Consider the following 18,934-nt stretch of genomic DNA (forward strand, 5'->3'; position numbering starts at 1 on the left):
TTAAAAATTTCCATCTACAACAACTTTGCGGTTAAAAGCATAATTTACGGTTATTACGATTCAGTTTCGGATCAACCACTTACTATAAAATATTAAAAGTACAAAAAAAAAATTAAAACATTAATATATTGAAGTTCAAGTTTCTTGATAAATTAACATTAAGAAATAAAAAAATACAAAATCATCGATTATTGAATATAACTAATATAAGTTACTTTGGTGTGCTTGGTTATCCGACCCTGCAGCTAATAAGAAAATAGTAGTGCTAGAGTTAACAAATTGGGTACTAAAATTTGGTACTTAATGACGTGACAACGGTGACTTGACAATTTGGGAGAATGTGATTAAGGGGGTCCACTATTATTATTTAGGGGTGAACAAAAAAAACCGAAAATCCAAAGTGTAAAAACCCGAAACCGACAAAAATGAAGAAACCGTAACCGAACTGATGGAATAATTTAATAACAGTTACGGTTTTATCCTTATAAGTGAACCGAAAAACCCAACCTCTATTTTTTTTAAAAATATTTAAAAAATATTTGTTTATTAATTAATTTTATACATAAAAAAATAGATGACACTTATATGAAATTTGAAAAGGAAAACTTCTAAACATGAGTAGTGCAGGCCCTATTGTACCTTTGGTTTCATAATTCTAATTATGTAGAGCCCAGCAGAGTTGCGGTGGTGCCCCATTCTCCTAATATTAGAGTCTTGTTTTAGCTACTTTAAATTTGTAAAATCATTCACATTGGTGTTAGATATAGTTCATTCATGGAATCTTCTGGGAAGCCCCTTAATTAATTTATACAATATTGTAGAACCTATGTGCTAGTAAAAATATGGTTAACATGCTCTCCAATAATTAATAGTACTCATTTTTGTTTTGCCGATTGAAATTTCAAAATATTAAATCGCAGCTACAAAATTTTCTCAGCATTGTGGTAAATAATTAAATTAAAAAAAAAATTGAAAAAAAAATTGAAATTGATAAACGGTTAATCAGACCAAAAAAATTGTTCCAAACGATTCAGTTACAGTTAATACCTAGAAACCGAACTGGACCGACATATACGGCTTGGTAATGATTTTCGAAAAACAATTGAGTGACTAGTGACATTTGTGAACCATTTTGGGTACTAATTTGGTATCTCTAGAATTATTTATAACAAAGTATTAACAATAGTGGGGCTAGCCAGCTTGAACCTTGAGTCACTAATTTAATGGATTATGTTTGAAGACGTAACAAAAGGAGTGTTAAGCTATTAGTCTTATAATATTGAATAATAAATATTAAATAAAAATATATTCATATTTATAATAAAAAATATTTAGTTTGAATAAGATTTATGTTTGAATAGTAGGTTCATACATACATACATACATACATATATAATAATAATAATAATAATAATAATAATATATACAATATTTATACATGAGAAACTAGAATATAAAATTATGTTATTTTATAAAAAAATGACAATACATATAAATTATTACATAAATAAATTATTATTACAAAAATATTATCTGACCTCGTCGATCTCAATGATTTAGTCACACCCTACCAATGTTTTGTCATCACACAGTTGGGTGATATTTCATATGTATTACATTAATACTAATATTTGAATCCACTATAAATATATATAAATTAAATATATAAAAATAAATCAACATAAAAACCTATATATTAAATATGATATATATGTGCATCATAATAATCTATCTCTAACTAAATAAATATTTATATATGTTAAGAATGTGTTGTGCACTTGATGATAAGCTAAACAAAACACCCTAATAGATTTAACTTAGTGAGTTTTGTAGCACCCGACAGATGATCAATTATAGTCCCGACAGATGATTCAATATAGTCCCGACGGATGACTAATTGATATCCACCGGGTGAGTAGCTTATGTAACAATAAGTATTGTAGCACACTTCTACAAACAACTTTGTATAGATTCTGTAGTAGCGTATGAATCATGTGGACTGCTAATAGATGTGCAGAATAGGTTGATTAAATGTAAATATAAGATGTCTTGTAATTCTGCACAAATGAAATAGAGTCAAGTGATAAATGGCTACTCGACGGATGATCAACAAAGCTACCTGACGGATGATCAACAAGGCTACCCGACGAATAATAAGCATGTACCCGACGGATGATCAATTCAAATATCTGTTGACAGTGACAACACAGTCACATGCGTCGAGTGTTTGCAAAAGGAATGTGGCAGCCTGTTTAGCAGGGTTTTGAGAGCAAAGAAGCATTACCATTTCCATGCTATTATGAAGATATTCAAAGATGCTGGAATAGAGTAGTGAAGCAGCATGGAGTTAGACTTGATAGGTTTTATTTTATTATCTTATCTTATTCTATGTAAACTTGGTAATATATAAACCAAGTGTAGCAAGTAGAACAACAACAACAAATAAATTAAGGAAATACATTTTTCAGAGAAACATTTGTAAGCTGTATCCTGTAGCATTTCTCTGTAGTTTTGTTTGTTCACTTGTAAAGCAGTTGTGAGCTATTCAAACTTCACATGGTTCTCTTGATATATATATATATATGTATGTATATATATATATATGGTAGATACATTCAAATCCACCAGAAAGTTTTAAAGACCTGAGTTTTTATTACTTTATGTTTGATTAACTTAACTCTATATTCCGCACTTTGCAAATCAAAGAGTTAGATATAAATTGAGTTAGAACCATTTTTCATAAATCCCAAAAAAGAGCCAGAATTACATTCAACCCCCCTTCTGTAATTCTTGTTGTATTGTTAGGGAATAACAATTGGTATCAGAGCATGCTCTTGAAGTACAAAGAGTTTAAATATCACAATAAAACAGCAAGATGAACAAGAAGGATGTTGGAGTCAAGATTCCATTTATGGACAAAGACAATTATCACCATTGGAAGGTGAAGATGCACCTACATCTTCTTTCTCAAGATGAGGCCTATGTGGATTGCATAGAGAGAGGTCCTCATGTGCCAATGAGAGCTGCAACAGGCAATGAACCATATGTTCCCAAGCCTAGGCATGAATGGTCAGATCCTGATATTGAGCAAGTCACGAAAGACAAGAAGGCCATGAATATATCATTCAATGGAGTTGATGGTGATATGTTTGATAACATCATTAACTACAAAACAACCAAGGAGGTTTGGGACACAATTTAGATTATCTGTGATGGTACTGAGCAAGTAAGGGAGAATAAGATGCAGTTGTTAATTCAGCAATATGAGCATTTTCATTGTGAAGATAGTGAGTCTCTCACTGACATTTTTAGTAGGTTTTAAAAACTACTAAATGTTCTAAAGTTGTATGGAAGAGTCTATCAGACAAAAGACTCCAATCTCAAGTTCCTTAGATCTCTTCCAAAGGAATGGAAACCAATGACAGTCTCATTGAGAAACTCTCAAGATTACAAGGAGTTTACTTTGGAGAGACTGTATGGCATCCTGAAAACTTATGTGCTTGAAATAAAGCAAGATGAGAGGATGGAGAAAGAAAGGAAGAAAGGAGGCTCCATAGCACTGGTTGCTGAGTTGGAGAAAGAGGTGAAGGTAGAAGCTGTTGAGTCTACTTCAAAGGTCTGTGAAAACAAGGGCAAATGGCTGGTAGCTGAAAATGAAGATTCTTTGAGCCAAGATGATATGGATGATATTGATGAACATCTTGCATTCCTTTCCAGAATATTTTTCAAGCTCAAGTTCAAGAAGAACTTTGGAGTAGCTAAGCCAAATAGAAACATTGTGGATAAATCAAAATTCAAATGTTTCAAATGTGGCTTAGCAGGGCATTTTGCCAGTGCGTGTAGAAAGTCAGATTCCAGCAAGAAGAAGTTTGACCCTGTAGATTATACACAAATTTCTTTGCTTTCTAGTGTAGCTATGGCAACTGTGTCAATGACCCAACAATTGCATATCCAAGCTACCAAACCAACAAAAGTTTCTAAATCCAAAGCTAAGAAAGCCCCCTCTGATTTTTTTCAAAAGAAATCAGTTATAAAATCCACCAAATCTAAAGAGGGGAGTGTGAAGGTGGGCAAGAAAGATGAGGGACAGGGTGAAAATCAAAGAAGCCCTAAGGATAAGGTTGGAGAGGTGAGTGTTTCTCAGCCTAGCCACACTGCAGTTTCTCAACAAACTGCAGTGCTTAATAAGGATTGTTAGGTCACACACACACTGTAGAAGGGGGTGAATACAGTGTATAGCACAATCAAATCGAACTTTAATAAATCAAGTAACAGAAAACAAACTTTATTGAAATAATAAACTCGGTTACAGTATGGAACTGTTCACTCTCAGTGATGAACAAATATCACGAGAGCTGCTAGGGTTACAATGAATAATCTTCTCGATTGTGATAACACTTATAGTGTAAACCCTATGTCTGTGTTTATATACTACACAGTTACAAGATAATCGCTAATTGATATGGAATATAATTCTACTTCTTAAAATATATCAATCATATATCTTTTCTTCCAAGTATTATATTCTTCATAGAATTCCATCTTCATGCATATCTCTTCTTATGTTTGTCTCAATCTTCTTTCCTTTAACCAGCTGCCTTCCTTATCTGAACGTCTTTCAGTACTTAAGTTCTGATATCCATCTTCTGATGATTATCTCCTGATAATATAAGTACTGATATCCTTAAGTCCTGACTTCTAGTAAGTACTGATTTATCCTGTTTAAGTAAGATCTGAAAACTAAACATAAATCACATTAGCCATGACATTATCAAATATATCTAACAATCTCCCCCAACTTGTAAATTAGCATAATATACAAGTTTAACAGATTTTTGATGATGTCAAAAACATTAAGTACAAATGCATGAGAATTTGACTAGATAACTACAACTTACAGTCCTTAAAACTTTACCAATCTTTAACTTCTAATAACAACTCCAGTCTGTATCCATATCAGAATTTAAGTAGTTGTAGATTGTTAGGAATATGTGTATTAGTTTGATGATAAGTTAAACAAAACACTTAAGTAGAAATCTAGTATTTGTAGCCTCAACGGATAAGACCATCTTGGCTATCCGTTGAAGGAGTAGCTTTACTTAGCAATAAGTTTAGTATTGTAGCACATTTCATTCTCTGGATTCAAGTTGTAATTCTTAGATGTTGTAGGAAATTATCAGTCATGTTGACTACTAGTGGATATGCAAATAGGAGGGCTAATTATAAATATTTCATGCCTTGTAATTTTGTATAAGTGAAGAGGTATCAACGGATATTGAAGACCTTCAACGGATAAGAAACAAAGCTTCAATGGATGTCTCTAATGCATCAACGGATAATATCCATCAACGGATAAGTGCTTCAACGGATAAAGACTTCAACTGATAATGTATCAACGGATAAAGCTTCAACTGATAAAGCCTCAATGGATAAGGCATCAACGGATGAAAGCTTCAACGGATGCTTAGTTCATTAACAGTTGATAGTGACAATTCACAAGCTGACAGAGGCACATGGGTTGACAGAGACAAACTGGAATGTAGAAGCCTCTAGGAGAAATCAAGAAAATGCAGCATTTTCATTCTGATGCAAACAAGGAAGTATTCAAAGATCTACAGCCAAGCCTAAATTGCATTTGATAGAGAAATGAAGAAGAAACATGTGAAGAATCTTTTTAATTGTATTTTACAGTTTTGTCTTCACTTGTAAACTTGGTGATATATAAACCAAGTAGCAGCTAGTAATTAGAAGTGAATTTTCCTGAGCTGTTTAGAAATATCCAGAGAGAAAATCATCTAGTTTGTACTGGGAAGCAGCTGTGATTTAATTCTTTGAATCACAGATTTTCTGAAATAACACATCTCTGGTGGAACAACAAATTCACCAGAAAAGTTTTTGAGTTCTTTGTGTTCTTTACATTTGTGTTTGAATATATATATATCTGTCTGTATTAGCTTCAAGCAATTCACACACTTGTTCTCAAAAACACTTAGCCTTAAAAACTGCTCAAAACTTGAAAAAGTTTTGAGATTTACATTCAACCCCCCTTCTGTAAATCTCATTGTTAGTCCACTGGGAATAACAATTGGTATCAGAGCTAGCTCTTAACATACAAAGAGTTTAAAGATCTATTCTGCTAACATCATGAGTAAGAAGGATATTGGTGTAAAGATTCCAATCCTGGAAAGAGATAACTATCATCACTGGAAGGTGAAGATGCATTTACATCTTCTCTCTCAAGATGAAAGCTACATCAACTGCATTGAAAATGGTCCTCACATCCCACACAAGGTGGCAACAGCTGCTACTGGGCAGTTGCTGTTGGACAGTCCATTTCCAAGCCAAAGGTAGAATGGACTGTTGAAGATATTGAAGAGGTCCACAAGGAAAAGAAAGCCATGAACATTTTGTTTAATGGCCTGGATCAAGATATGTTTGACAATGTCATCAACAGCCAAACTGCTAAGGAAATTTGGGATACTGTGCAACTTATCTGTGAAGGCACTGAGCAAGTTAGAGAAAACAAAATGCAGCTTCTCATTCAACAATATGAATATTTTCACTTTGAAGAAGGAGAATCATTGAATGATACCTTCAACAGATTTCAGAAACTGTTGAATGGATTGAAGCTGTATGGGAGAATTTACCAAGTCAAGGACTCCAATTTAAAATTTCTAAGGTCTCTACCAAAGGAATGGAAGCCTATGACTGTTTCTCTAAGAAATTCTCAAGATTATAAGGACTTCACACTTGAAAGATTATATGGAATTTTGAAGACATATGAACTTGAGATGGAGCAAGATGAGCTGTTGGAAAAGGGAAAGAGAAAAGGAGGATCAGTTGCACTTGTAGCTGACAGTGAGAAGGTTGAAGCCAGGAATGAGGAAAAGACAATGCCAAGTCTCAAAATTGGCACAAGCAAATCAGAATCAAGTAAGGGTAAAGAGCAAGTTGCTGAGGATGAAGACAATTCCAGTCAGGATGACTCTGATGATATTGATGAACATCTGGCTTTTCTGTCCAGGAGGTTTGCAAAGATGAAGTTCAGAAAAAATACAAAATTTACTAAGTCAAACAAAAACATGGTGGACAAATCAAAGTTCAAATGTTACAACTGTGGCATTAGTGGACACTTTGCAAGTGAGTGTAGGAAGCCAACCTCTGATAAAAATTAATTTGAGCAAGTTGATTACAAAAAGAAGTATTTTGATTTGCTCAAACAAAAGGAAAGAGCTTTTCTCACTCAAGATGATTGGGCAGCAGATGGGGTCAATGAAGATGATGATATGGAATATGTCAACCTAGCCCTGATGGCTAATTCTGATGAAAATGAAACTAGTTCATCAAGCAACCAGGTAATTATTACTGATCTTGTTAGGGCAAAAACACGCGCTAATATCGCGTTCGCAAGTAATATAGAATACTTTCTAGTTCATTCCCACAGAGACTCAGACTAAATTATTGTCTAATTAAACTCACTCACCAATGTATGATTACTTCTCAATGTTAAGACACTAACACTTAAAATTGTTAACTAAATATTAACTACAATTAACTACTTAATTAATCACTTAACTAACACTTCAAATTATCAATAATAAAACACTCATGAGATCACAACTTCATTACTACTTCCTTCAATAGTCATTGTTATTACCTTTAGTATGTGACAGTGATGATATTAATCGAATAACACAAAACTGATAAAAGCCAACTTTCATTGTACTAATACCATTCTACCAAACATCCACAATCAAGATAGAAGTTGAATAGTCATCAATTATGTTGAGTTCCTATATGTCTACAGAAATTGACAACACAACGATTTAAGCACAAGTTATTCCTTTTGATTACATAGGGCAAATAAAACTGTTAGAGTTACCCACTAATCATGCACAACGTACATGAACCTATGCTAGCATGGCAAGTTCTAAATCTCAAGATCCACCGTCGCTTCACAAGAGATTAACACCCTATCTTATATGTTCGTGACGCACATAAGACGAATACGCACAACCAATACTAGATATCATACAATCATCACACACTAAAGTATTAAACAATTACTAAAGAATTCCATAATAAATCCGTTGCAACCCCATGATCACGATTAGCCCATAATAGCACTTATCGTCATCATGGGTTCATATGAAATCATGATAAACAAACACAAGAAAATAATAACTAAACTAATTATATTAAATCCGAGTACATCACAAGAGTAAATAAGTTCAAAGTAAGAAAACTAGCATCCAACGTTACAACGAAACAAGAATCACAAGAAAATATGCTTCCTCTTCGTTGCGGTGTGCTAAATCGGTCTTCTTCCTTATCTCCTTCGCTCCTTGCATAATACTACTACCTTTTCTCTTAAAAACGTCTTAAATCTACTTATATAATAGTCCCATAAAACTCAGATTACATAGAAGTGGAAGCCAAACAGAATTAGAAGTCCTAAAATAAACTGCCTCTTTTCCCGACCCTGTGCGGCTGCTCAGCATAGCTGAGCGGGCGCTCAGCTTGCTGGCGGCTGCTCAGCATTGCTTAGCGGGCGCTCAGACCTCTACTGGAAAAAATCCTGAGTTGCTCCGTTTCTTCGCCGTAATCTGCCCATTTCTTTCCTCTCGCAATGGTGAATACATGCCAAGGCTTATTCTTGATGATTACTCCCCCGAAATGTAACTAATACCCTGAAATGCATAAACACTAGAAAAATGCATCAAATACACAAAATACTTGATTTCAAGACACCAATTTAAGCCATTTTAAGACGCACTAAGTGGTATAAAATGCCACTTATCAGATCTCTCTCAGCTTTCTAAACATGAATGCAATAAAGCCATAAATGATATGTCCAATGAATTATATCATTTGCGTGTTTCCCTTAAATCACTAGCTAAAGAAAACACTAGGATCAAAGAGAATAATGTGTTTTTAAGTGATAGGAATGCTGTGTTAGAGAATCAGGTAATTGAGCTTGAAAAGATTAAACTTAAATGCTTGACTGTTGAAAGTGAACTAGAAGAAGCTGTTAAGAAAGTAGAAATTCTTTCTAAACAGTTAGAAAGTGAGCAAGAGGTAATCAAGGCCTGGAAAACATCTAGGGATGTTAGCGTTCAGATTACCAAGGTTCAGGGAATTGAATCATTCTGTGAGGATGCCTGGAAGAAAAACAAAAATGAGTTAGAATTAATTGATGGATTGTCAATGGATGTGGAATCAACGGATGATGAAAGTTATCCATTGAAGGAAGAAAATGAGCATCCGTTGAAGGCTCATCAATTAAAACAGGCACGTAATTTTAAAAATAAAAACCTCAATAAGAAGAATGATTCAACTCTCAAGAACTTTGTCAAAGAAGGAGCTAGCACATCCAAAGATGTCAGTAAGGTGAATATAGGACATATGATTTTAGATCAGCTAAAAAATAGGCTTAAGTTGGTTGAGGATAAGAAGGAAACTAAAAGAAAATCCAAAAGAAATGGGAAGGTAGGGATTAATAAACATAACAATTACACACCTGATAGGTATGCTCCTAGAAAAAGCTGTGTGCATTGTAAAAGTGTTAATCACCTATCTGATAATTGCAAATCTGTTAAAAATGCTCCCATGCCTTCAAATCCCTCCATGTCTAACATATCTATGTCACCTCTGCATGCTATGCCTGTTATGTCTCATCAGAATCCTCATGCACATTTTGCAAACATGCCATATATTAATAATCCTTATTTTACTGCATTTAGTATGCCTCAAATGCCATACAATATGCCTATGTGGAATAACATGTTTGCACAATCTATGCCTTATCAAATTCAATCAAATGTGCTAAATGATTATGTGACTAACCCTACACTTCAACCAACCACATCTGAGATCAAGGTTGACCCAAAGTTACCTAAGTCAAAAGATGCAGGAGGAATGAAGTCTAGGAAAAAGACTAACAAGGCTGGACCCAAGGAAACTTGGGTACCAAAATCAACTTGATTGATTTTGTTGTGTGCAGGGAAAAAGAAGGAATCTATGGTACTTGGACAGTGGCTGTTCAAGACACATGACAGGTGATTTCACCCTGCTCACAGAGTTTAAGGAGAGAGCTGGCCCTAGCATAACCTTTGGAGATGACAGCAAAGGATTCACTATGGGATATGGCTTGATTATAAAAGAAAATGTCATCATTGATGAAGTTGCATTGGTTGATGGTCTCAAACACAATTTATTGAGCATCAGTCAACTATGTGACAGAGGGAATACTGTTTCCTTCAATTCTGAAGCCTGTATTGTCACAAGTAAAAAGGACAATAAAGTGGTTCTAACTGGAGTTAGAAAAGGGAATGTGTACTTAGCTGACTTCAACTCTACAGATGCAGAATCCATTACTTGTCTTTTCAGCAAAGCAAGTGCAGTTGAAAGTTGGCTATGGCACAAGAAGCTGTCCCATTTGAATTTCAAGACAATGAATGATCTAGTCAAAAAGGACTTAGTTAGAGGAATGCCTCTAGTGGAATTCACAAGGGATGGACTGTGTGATGCTTGTCAGAAAGGAAAGCAAAAGAAAGTATCATTCAGTAAGAAGCTTGAATCTGCAATTGATGAACCATTACAACTGCTACACATGGATCTTTTTGGACCAGTCAATGTATTGTCAATTTCAAGGAAAAGATATTGCCTAGTGATTGTTGATGATTTCTCTAAGTTTTCATGGGTCTATTTTCTTGGATCAAAGGATGAAGCTAGTGAAATCATTATCAATCATATCAAGCAAGTCAACAATCATCCTGATTTCAAAGTAAGGAATATTAGGAGTGACAATGGAACTGAGTTCGAGAATTCAACTATGAAGCTGTTCTGTGAAGAAAATGGGATCATGCATGAGTTCTCAGCTCCAAGGACTCCACAACAAAATGGTGTGGTGGAAAGGAAGAACATATCACTAATTGAAGCTGCAAGGACAATGCTTGAAGAGTCAAAACTCCCAACTTACTTTTGGGCTGAGGCTGTTAACTGTGCATGTTACACTCAGAATATTTCTCTAATCAATCAGGCAAAAGGCATGACTCCCTATCAATTATTCAAGAGAAGAAAACCAACTTTAAACTTTCTGCATGTCTTTGGTTGCAAATGTTACATCTTAAGGAATCAATCTGATCACAAAGGGAAGTTTGATGCAAAGGCTGATGAAGGAATATTTGTTGGTTATTCTGCTGGAAAATCTTATAGGGTCTACAATCTAAGAACCAACATTGTCATGGAATCCGTACATGTTGTGTTTGATGATAAAAAGATTGATGGACTAACAGATGAGGGACATCATGAAGGACTCAAATTTGACAACATTGAGATATATTGTGATGATAATGAAGATGAGTATGATGTAAAAGGCATCTCAAGAAGAATTCAGAATCTGCCTTTGGATAATGCACATAATGCTGCATCCGTTGAAAGTCATAATTCAGCTTCCGTTGAAAGAAGCAGTGCATCATCCGTTGAAAGACAAAGTGCATCATCCGTTGAAGTTCATAATGAAGCATCCGTTGATCACAGTCTGTCAACGGATAATCAATTCACTTCATCAGTTGATAGAGCTCCCAATTCCTTTCAAAGGATCAGCAACTCAGGGGGAGTTTCAACCAATCAACATTCTATCTCACATCATGACAATACTGAGGCAACCTCATCTAGAGCTAATCTACCACCTCAAAGGAAATGGACCAAGAATCACCCTTTTGAACTGATCATTGATGATGCTACATCTAAAGTGCAAACTAGAAGGGCTACTCAAGATGAATGTCTGTATAGTAGCTTTCTATCACAGGAGGAACCTAAGAGAGTGGAAGAAGCTCTATTGGATCCAGATTGGATTTTAGCAATGCAAGAGGAGCTAAACCAATTTGAAAGGAACAAAGTATGGAAGCTGGTACCCAAGCCAAAGAACAAGAGTTCTATTGACACAAAATGGGTATTCAGAAACAAGATGGATGAAAATGGCATTGTCATAAGGAATAAAGCCAGATTGGTTGCTAAAGGCTATTCTCAACAAGAAGGAATAGATTTTGATGAAACATTTGCTCCAGTTGCTAGACTTGAGGCCATCAGAATCTTTCTAGCCTATGCAGCTCATGCCAATTTCAAAGTCTATCAAATGGATGTCAAGAGTGCATTTTTAAATGGAGAATTGGAGGAAGAAGTTTATGTAAGCCAACCTCCAGGATTTGAAGATCCAAACTTTCCAGACTATGTGAATTATCTGTTGAAAGCACTCTATGGACTAAAGCAAGCACCTAGAGCCTGGTATGAGACTTTGTCAAAATTCCTTCTAGATAATCACTTCACAAGAGGTACTGTTGACAAAACTCTCTTCTTTAGAAATGTTAATGGCTCTAAAATACTTGTTCAAATTTATGTAGATGATATTATATTTGGATCTACAGATGATAAGCTTTGTAAAAAGTTTGCCAAGTTAATGCAAAGTAAATATGAAATGAGCATGATGGGAGAGCTAACTTATTTTCTTGGTTTACAAGTTAAACAAGTTAGTGATGGAATTTTCATTAGTCAAACTAAATACATTTATGATCTTTTAAAGAAGTTTGACTTAATGGATTGTTCATCTGCAAAAACTCCCATGGCCACTGCCACCAAGCTTGAATTAAACAAGGCTGAAAAGTCTGTGGATATTTCAAGTTATAGAGGCATGGTTGGCTCACTTTTATATTTAACTGCTAGTACACCTGATATAATGTTTTCTACATGTCTCTGTGCTAGATTTCAAGCTGACCCTAAAGAATCTCACTTAGTGGCTATTAAAAGAATCTTCAGATATCTCAAAGGGACTCCGAATCTAGGAATTTGGTACCCTAGAGAGTCTGGTTTTGATCTAATTGGCTACTCAGATGCAGATTATGCAGGCTGTAAAATAGACAGGAAAAGCACAACTGGCACCTGTCAATTTCTAGGGAACAAGCTTGTGTCATGGTTCAGCAAGAAGCAAAATTTTGTTTCTACATCAACAGCTGAAGCTGAGTACATTGCTACTGGTAGTTGCTGTGCAGAGATACTGTGGATGAGGAATCAACTATTTGACTATGGTTTGACTGTTGACAAAATTCCAATATTCTGTGACAACACAAGTGCCATTGCCATTACTGAAAATCCAGTGCAGCACTCAAGAACCAAGCACATTGATATCAAGTACCACTTCATTAGGGAACATGTGATGAAAGGTACAGTGGAACTTCATTTTGTTCCAAGTGAAAAACAGATTGCAGACATATTTACCAAGCCACTTGATGAATCAACATTCACAAGATTAGTAAGTGAGCTAGGTATGCTTAATTATTCATAAATTTATGTCCTCTATATAATCTGCATTGAAGCCTGAAATGAATTTGCTGCAAGAACAAAGTTGGCTTTAAGAAAGACATATCCTATCAACGGATATTCCCTATCCGTTGAAAGCCAAAATTGTTCTATCAACGGATGTTCATTATCCGTTGAAAGACAAATACATTTCTGGTAATTTTATCCCTCAACGGATAAAATAGTGTTGGTCATCCACGGATAACTATTTACCTTATCCGTTGAAGTGTCACATCAGTTACTTTCAGTAAGTCACAGCCGTTGATTTCTTTACTTAACCGTTGATACAGATATACACTGTTGTATATATTTGTTTTAAAGGCAGTTTAGAATTTCTACAGTTTTATTTATTCTTGAACGACTGTAATTTACTTAAAAGTATCATTTTATTTACGTTTTAATTCAAGAAAGTATAAAAGCCCATTGAACTCTTATTTTGACTTTACGCTTTCTTGCAATTTTCATTCTCCTTCTCTCCCAAAATTCTCAAGTTTTTCTCTGCAACCTCTACTCACAACAATGGCACCAGTAGTCAAAATTATGTCTCAAACAGGATTTGTTTAAGAAAAGAATAATTTCGTAGCCTTGGTTGAAAAGAATGAAGCCCATTCTGATTATCACAAGATGATGGACTTCATCAAAAACTGCAAACTGAGCTATGCAATGCTGGAAGCCCCAACCATCTACTGTGAGGTGATTGAGGAGATTTGGACAACTACAGAGTTCAACTCCACAGATATGACTATTGCCTTCTCTCTCAAGGTAAGGATTATTGCATTAACTGTGATGATATACAGTCTTGCTTTAAGTTGCCTGAGAATAATGCCATAACACCACACACTGATAAAGATGTATCTGCTATGTTAGATTCCATAGGCTATGCTTTTGATTCTGCTAGTTTAGGTAGTATTAGAAGGAAAGGCCTTAGGAAAGAATGGAGTTTTCTTGGAGATGCCTTTATCAAGGTTTTCTCTGGGAAGATTAGCAATTTTGATGCCATAACTTCATCTCTTGTTAATATGCTCTATATGCTAGTTTCTGATAGGTACTTTAATTTTAGCAACTGTGTCATGCTAGAATTAGGTTCCAGATTAGGTAACAAAGCTAATAGACCACATAACATCTACTATGCTAGATTCTTTATGTTATTGGCTAACCATATTGCTGAAGGATTGGTCATATCAAATGAGAATAATAAACTCAAATGTTGGGCCCAAGAGAAAAGGGTCCTTGCAGACCTTTTGAGAATGAACCTCAACAGCCAGGTGCCATTGGTATATTTGCCAATCATGGATGCACCACAGGTAAGTGAGGTAAACACTTCTATAACTCCTACTATTTCCAACCCCATTGTTTCTTTGCCTTCAAGTGTGGCCATGGAATCTGTGTCTTTGTCCAAACAGGTTCCTACCAAAGCCACCAAAACTAAAGTTTCAAAACTCAAGTCAAAGAAAACTACCTCTGTTGTTTCTCAAAAGACAACAGTTGTAACAACTACCATAAACCCTGAAGGGAGTGAACAGGGTGTGAGTGGTGAGGGGAGGGGTGAACATCAAGAAACCCCCCAGGATAAGGTGGGAGAGGTGAGTGGTACCCAAGCCAGCCAAGCCACAGTCTCTCAAAAGACTTTGGTGGTTCAAAAGGAGTCTAACACATCCCTAGTTGCATCCTCCCAAAAGGATGCAACTATTGAAAATAGTCCCCAACCAGGTGTTGGATTTTAATCGCAGCGGGGGCATGGTAAAACACTTTTACACACATAAAATCCAAATAAAAGCATACAGATCATGAATAAAAATTAGAGGGATCAAATCTAACCTTTAAAATAATTCGGAGACAACGATCAGAGATCCTTAGCAGTTGCTCCTCAAGTGTGAAGCACTCCACCGGTATCCACCAAGAAAACGATGTTAAGGAGGAGGAAGGAGGTGGAGAGAATTGGGTTTTTCAAACTTTTTGGGTTTTTGGGGTTCAGATAAAAATAGGGTCTATAATAGTATATTTATAGGCAAAATTTTCAGCTGAAATTTTCCCATAAATATTATTATTATTATCCCATTTATTATTCTCATTAATAATTAAAAACCTTTTAATTATTAATCCTTTTTCTAAACACTTTAGAAATAATTCTCTCTCTTGATTTAATTTCCAAAAATTAAATCCTTAATTAATAATATTAAATTTTCTTAATTAATTTATAATCAATTAAATCTCAATTAATCAATTATTAAATTTTCCAATTAATTATTTATTTCACAAATAAATAATTATTAGCCATTATTAATTAATTCCTCCACCATTAAATCATTCTCTTTTTATGGTGTGACCCTGTAGGTTCAATATTAAGCCGGTAGTAGAAATAAATAATAATAAAACTATTTTATCATTATTTATATAAATTATCTAATTTATTAAATATGATTAATTAATTAATCACATTTATTCTACATCGTGAGGGATACTTCTCAGCATATCGCGACTATCCGGATAATATGAATTCACTGCTTAGAATACCAAGAACCTATTCAGTAAATAGTTACCATACAATAAACTCCTTCTACCCTACAATGTCCCGATTAAATACAAGGCATGAATCTCGTGTCAAGCCTATCTAATTTAATCACTTGCTTACCATTTACTATGCATAGTTCTATGCAAATTAGAAACTCCTTTCTAATTTCATTCACTCTGGCCAGAGATTCCTGAACTAGCATAAGTGGATCAGCCTTGAACATTCACTTCATTCACTGGAAGGGGTAGATCCTTTATTAATCATACACTATCTTCGTGTACAAATTCCTATACCCAGTAGAGCCCTAATAATTGTCCCTTGAGACTAAGAACTAAACCAAAGCATAGTTCAGTGTACACAAGATGACTATGATGACCTCAAGTCTAAGGATACTTGTACAACTATCACTATGTGAACAACTGCTGACACATGAGTGAACTCCATCAGTTGTTCAGCTGTGCGAGTCATGTTCAGTGAACTTATTCTATAATAAGCACCTACATACTAGCTATAGTGTCACCACACAAATGTCTATGAGAACAGACATCCTTCATAATGAAGCAAGCATAGTATGTACCGATCTTTACGGATTATTAATTACCAGTTAGTAATCCTATGATCAGGAACTATTTAAGTTTAGAGTTATCATCTTTTAGGTCTCACTATTATGATCTCATCATAATCCATAAAAAGCTTTACTCTAAACTATGGTATATCTTATTTAAACACTTAAATAGATAGAGCCCGTAATAAAAACAAAACAAGTCTTTTATTAATATCAATGAAATCAAAACAGATTACATAAAAAGTTATTCCTAAATCCTAATACATGATTGGACTTAGGACATATTCATTTCAATCTCCCACTTGTACTAAAGCCAATCACTCTGGTATCTAATACCCATCTTGTCTTTATGACGATCAAAGTGACTCTGAGAAAGTGGCTTTGTCAGTGGGTCTGCTACGTTGTTATGTGTGTCAACTCTCTCGATGTTGACATCTCCTCTTTCAACAATCTCCCTAATCAGATGAAAGCGCCGCAGGACATGTTTGAAATTTTTATGAGACCTAGGTTCCTTGGCTTGTGCTATTGCTGCGTTGTTATCACAATACAACACAATAGGCTCTTCGAGGCTAGGAACAACTCCTAACTCAGAAACAAATTTCCTCATCCAAACAGCTTCTTTTGCAGCCTCGCTTGCAGCTATATATTCTGCTTCCGCTGTGGAGTCAGCCGTTGTCGACTGTTTGGAACTCTTCCAACTTATCGCACCATCGTTTAGAGTAAACACGTACCCTGACATGGATTTGCTATCACTCTCTGATTGAAAACTAGAGTCAGTATAACCCTCTATTTTCAATTCAGATTCACCGCCAAAAAAAAGAAAAATGTCCTGAGTCCTTCGCAAGTACTTAAGGATGTTTTTCACTGCTTTTCAGTGGTCTTCACCTGGATTGGACTGATATCTGCTCATCACACTAATTGAATAAGAACATCGGGCCTTGTACACAACATCGCGTACATGATAGATCCTATTGCTGAAGCATTAGGAATCTTACTCATACGCTCTCTTTCCTCAGGTGTCTTAGGAGACATTTTTTCGGAAAGGGACACTCCATGACTCATCGGTATGAGACCTCTTTTGGAGTTTTCCATGCTAAACCTTTTAAGCACTTTCTGGATGTATGTACCCTGGGTAAGACCTATCATTTTTCTAGATCTATCTCTATAGATCTTCATACCGAGAATGTAGGATGCTATTCCCAAGTCCTTCATGGTGAAGTTCTTTGATAGCCATACCTTGACTGATTGCAGCATCGGTATATCATTTCCTATAAGAAGTATGTCATCCACATACAATACAAGAAATGTTACCGCGCTCCCACTAACCTTCTTGTAGACACATGGTTCATCCATGTTTTTGATAAAATCAAACTCTTTGATTGTCTCATCAAAATGGGTGTTCCATCTACGAGAAGCTTGCCTTAAACCATATATGGTTCACAGCAACTTACACACTAGGTGTTCATTTCCCTTAGAAAGAAAACCTTCCGGCTGTGTCATATACACTTCCTCCTCAAGTTCCCCATTGAGGAAGGCCGTTTTCACGTCCATTTTCCAGATCTCAAAGTCGTAGTAAGCAGCAATCGCAAGCAAAATCCCAATTGATTTTAATAGGGCTACAGGCGAATAGGTTTCATCAAAGTCAATCCCTTGTCTTTGATTAAATCCTTTTGCCACTAGCCTAGCCTTATAGGTCTCCACCTGGCCATCTGCTCCAATCTTTCTCTTATATACCCACTTGCACCCAATAGGCTTAACACCTTAAGGAGCTTCAACCAGAGTCCATACTTGGTTGGTATACATAGATTCCATTTCGGATTTCATGGCACTATGCCATTTCTCTGAGTCAACACTACTCATAGCCTCATTATAGGTCTTAGGGTCGTCTTCATCAATGATTGACAACTCATTGTCATTCTCAATGACAAGGCCATAATACCTCTCAGGTTGGCGAGACACTCTCTCTGACCTACGAATGGGCTGTTCCACAGAAGGTTGTTCAGTCTGAATAGGTGTTTCCACTTGAACCGTAGTAGTTTGTGCTTCTTGAACTTCATCAAGTTCAATTTTGCTCCCACTGTTTCCCAATTTATTCAACCCCCTACGTGAAAAATTAAGCATTCATAATGCTAGTGGGAATAGGGATCCTACATTCCATTACACAACCCCGGCTGTAGCACGAACTGCCATGTAATGTTCAATAGGCAGACAACTCTTGTCAATTACATCTTATGTTATTCCCTAATCAAACTTTAGCCTCTTGAATAATTGAGTCTCGGCTGTGGCACGACAAACTCAATATTCTAAGTCAAGTCAAACCCAACATTCCGTATAGTTGAATCAGTCCCCAAAGGCCCACGGCTGTAGCACGTACCGACCTTTAGATTCTTATTCAATGTACACATCTCTATGTAATATACAAGTATTTCTTATTTCGAAATCAAAGCCCTCGGCTGTAGCATGAACTGACAATGATTCAAAAATAAGAACTACTTTTCTAT

The sequence above is a fragment of the Apium graveolens genome, chromosome 6, assembly GCF_009905375.1.
Source record: "Apium graveolens cultivar Ventura chromosome 6, ASM990537v1, whole genome shotgun sequence".
NCBI classification, from domain to species: Eukaryota; Viridiplantae; Streptophyta; class Magnoliopsida; order Apiales; family Apiaceae; genus Apium; species Apium graveolens.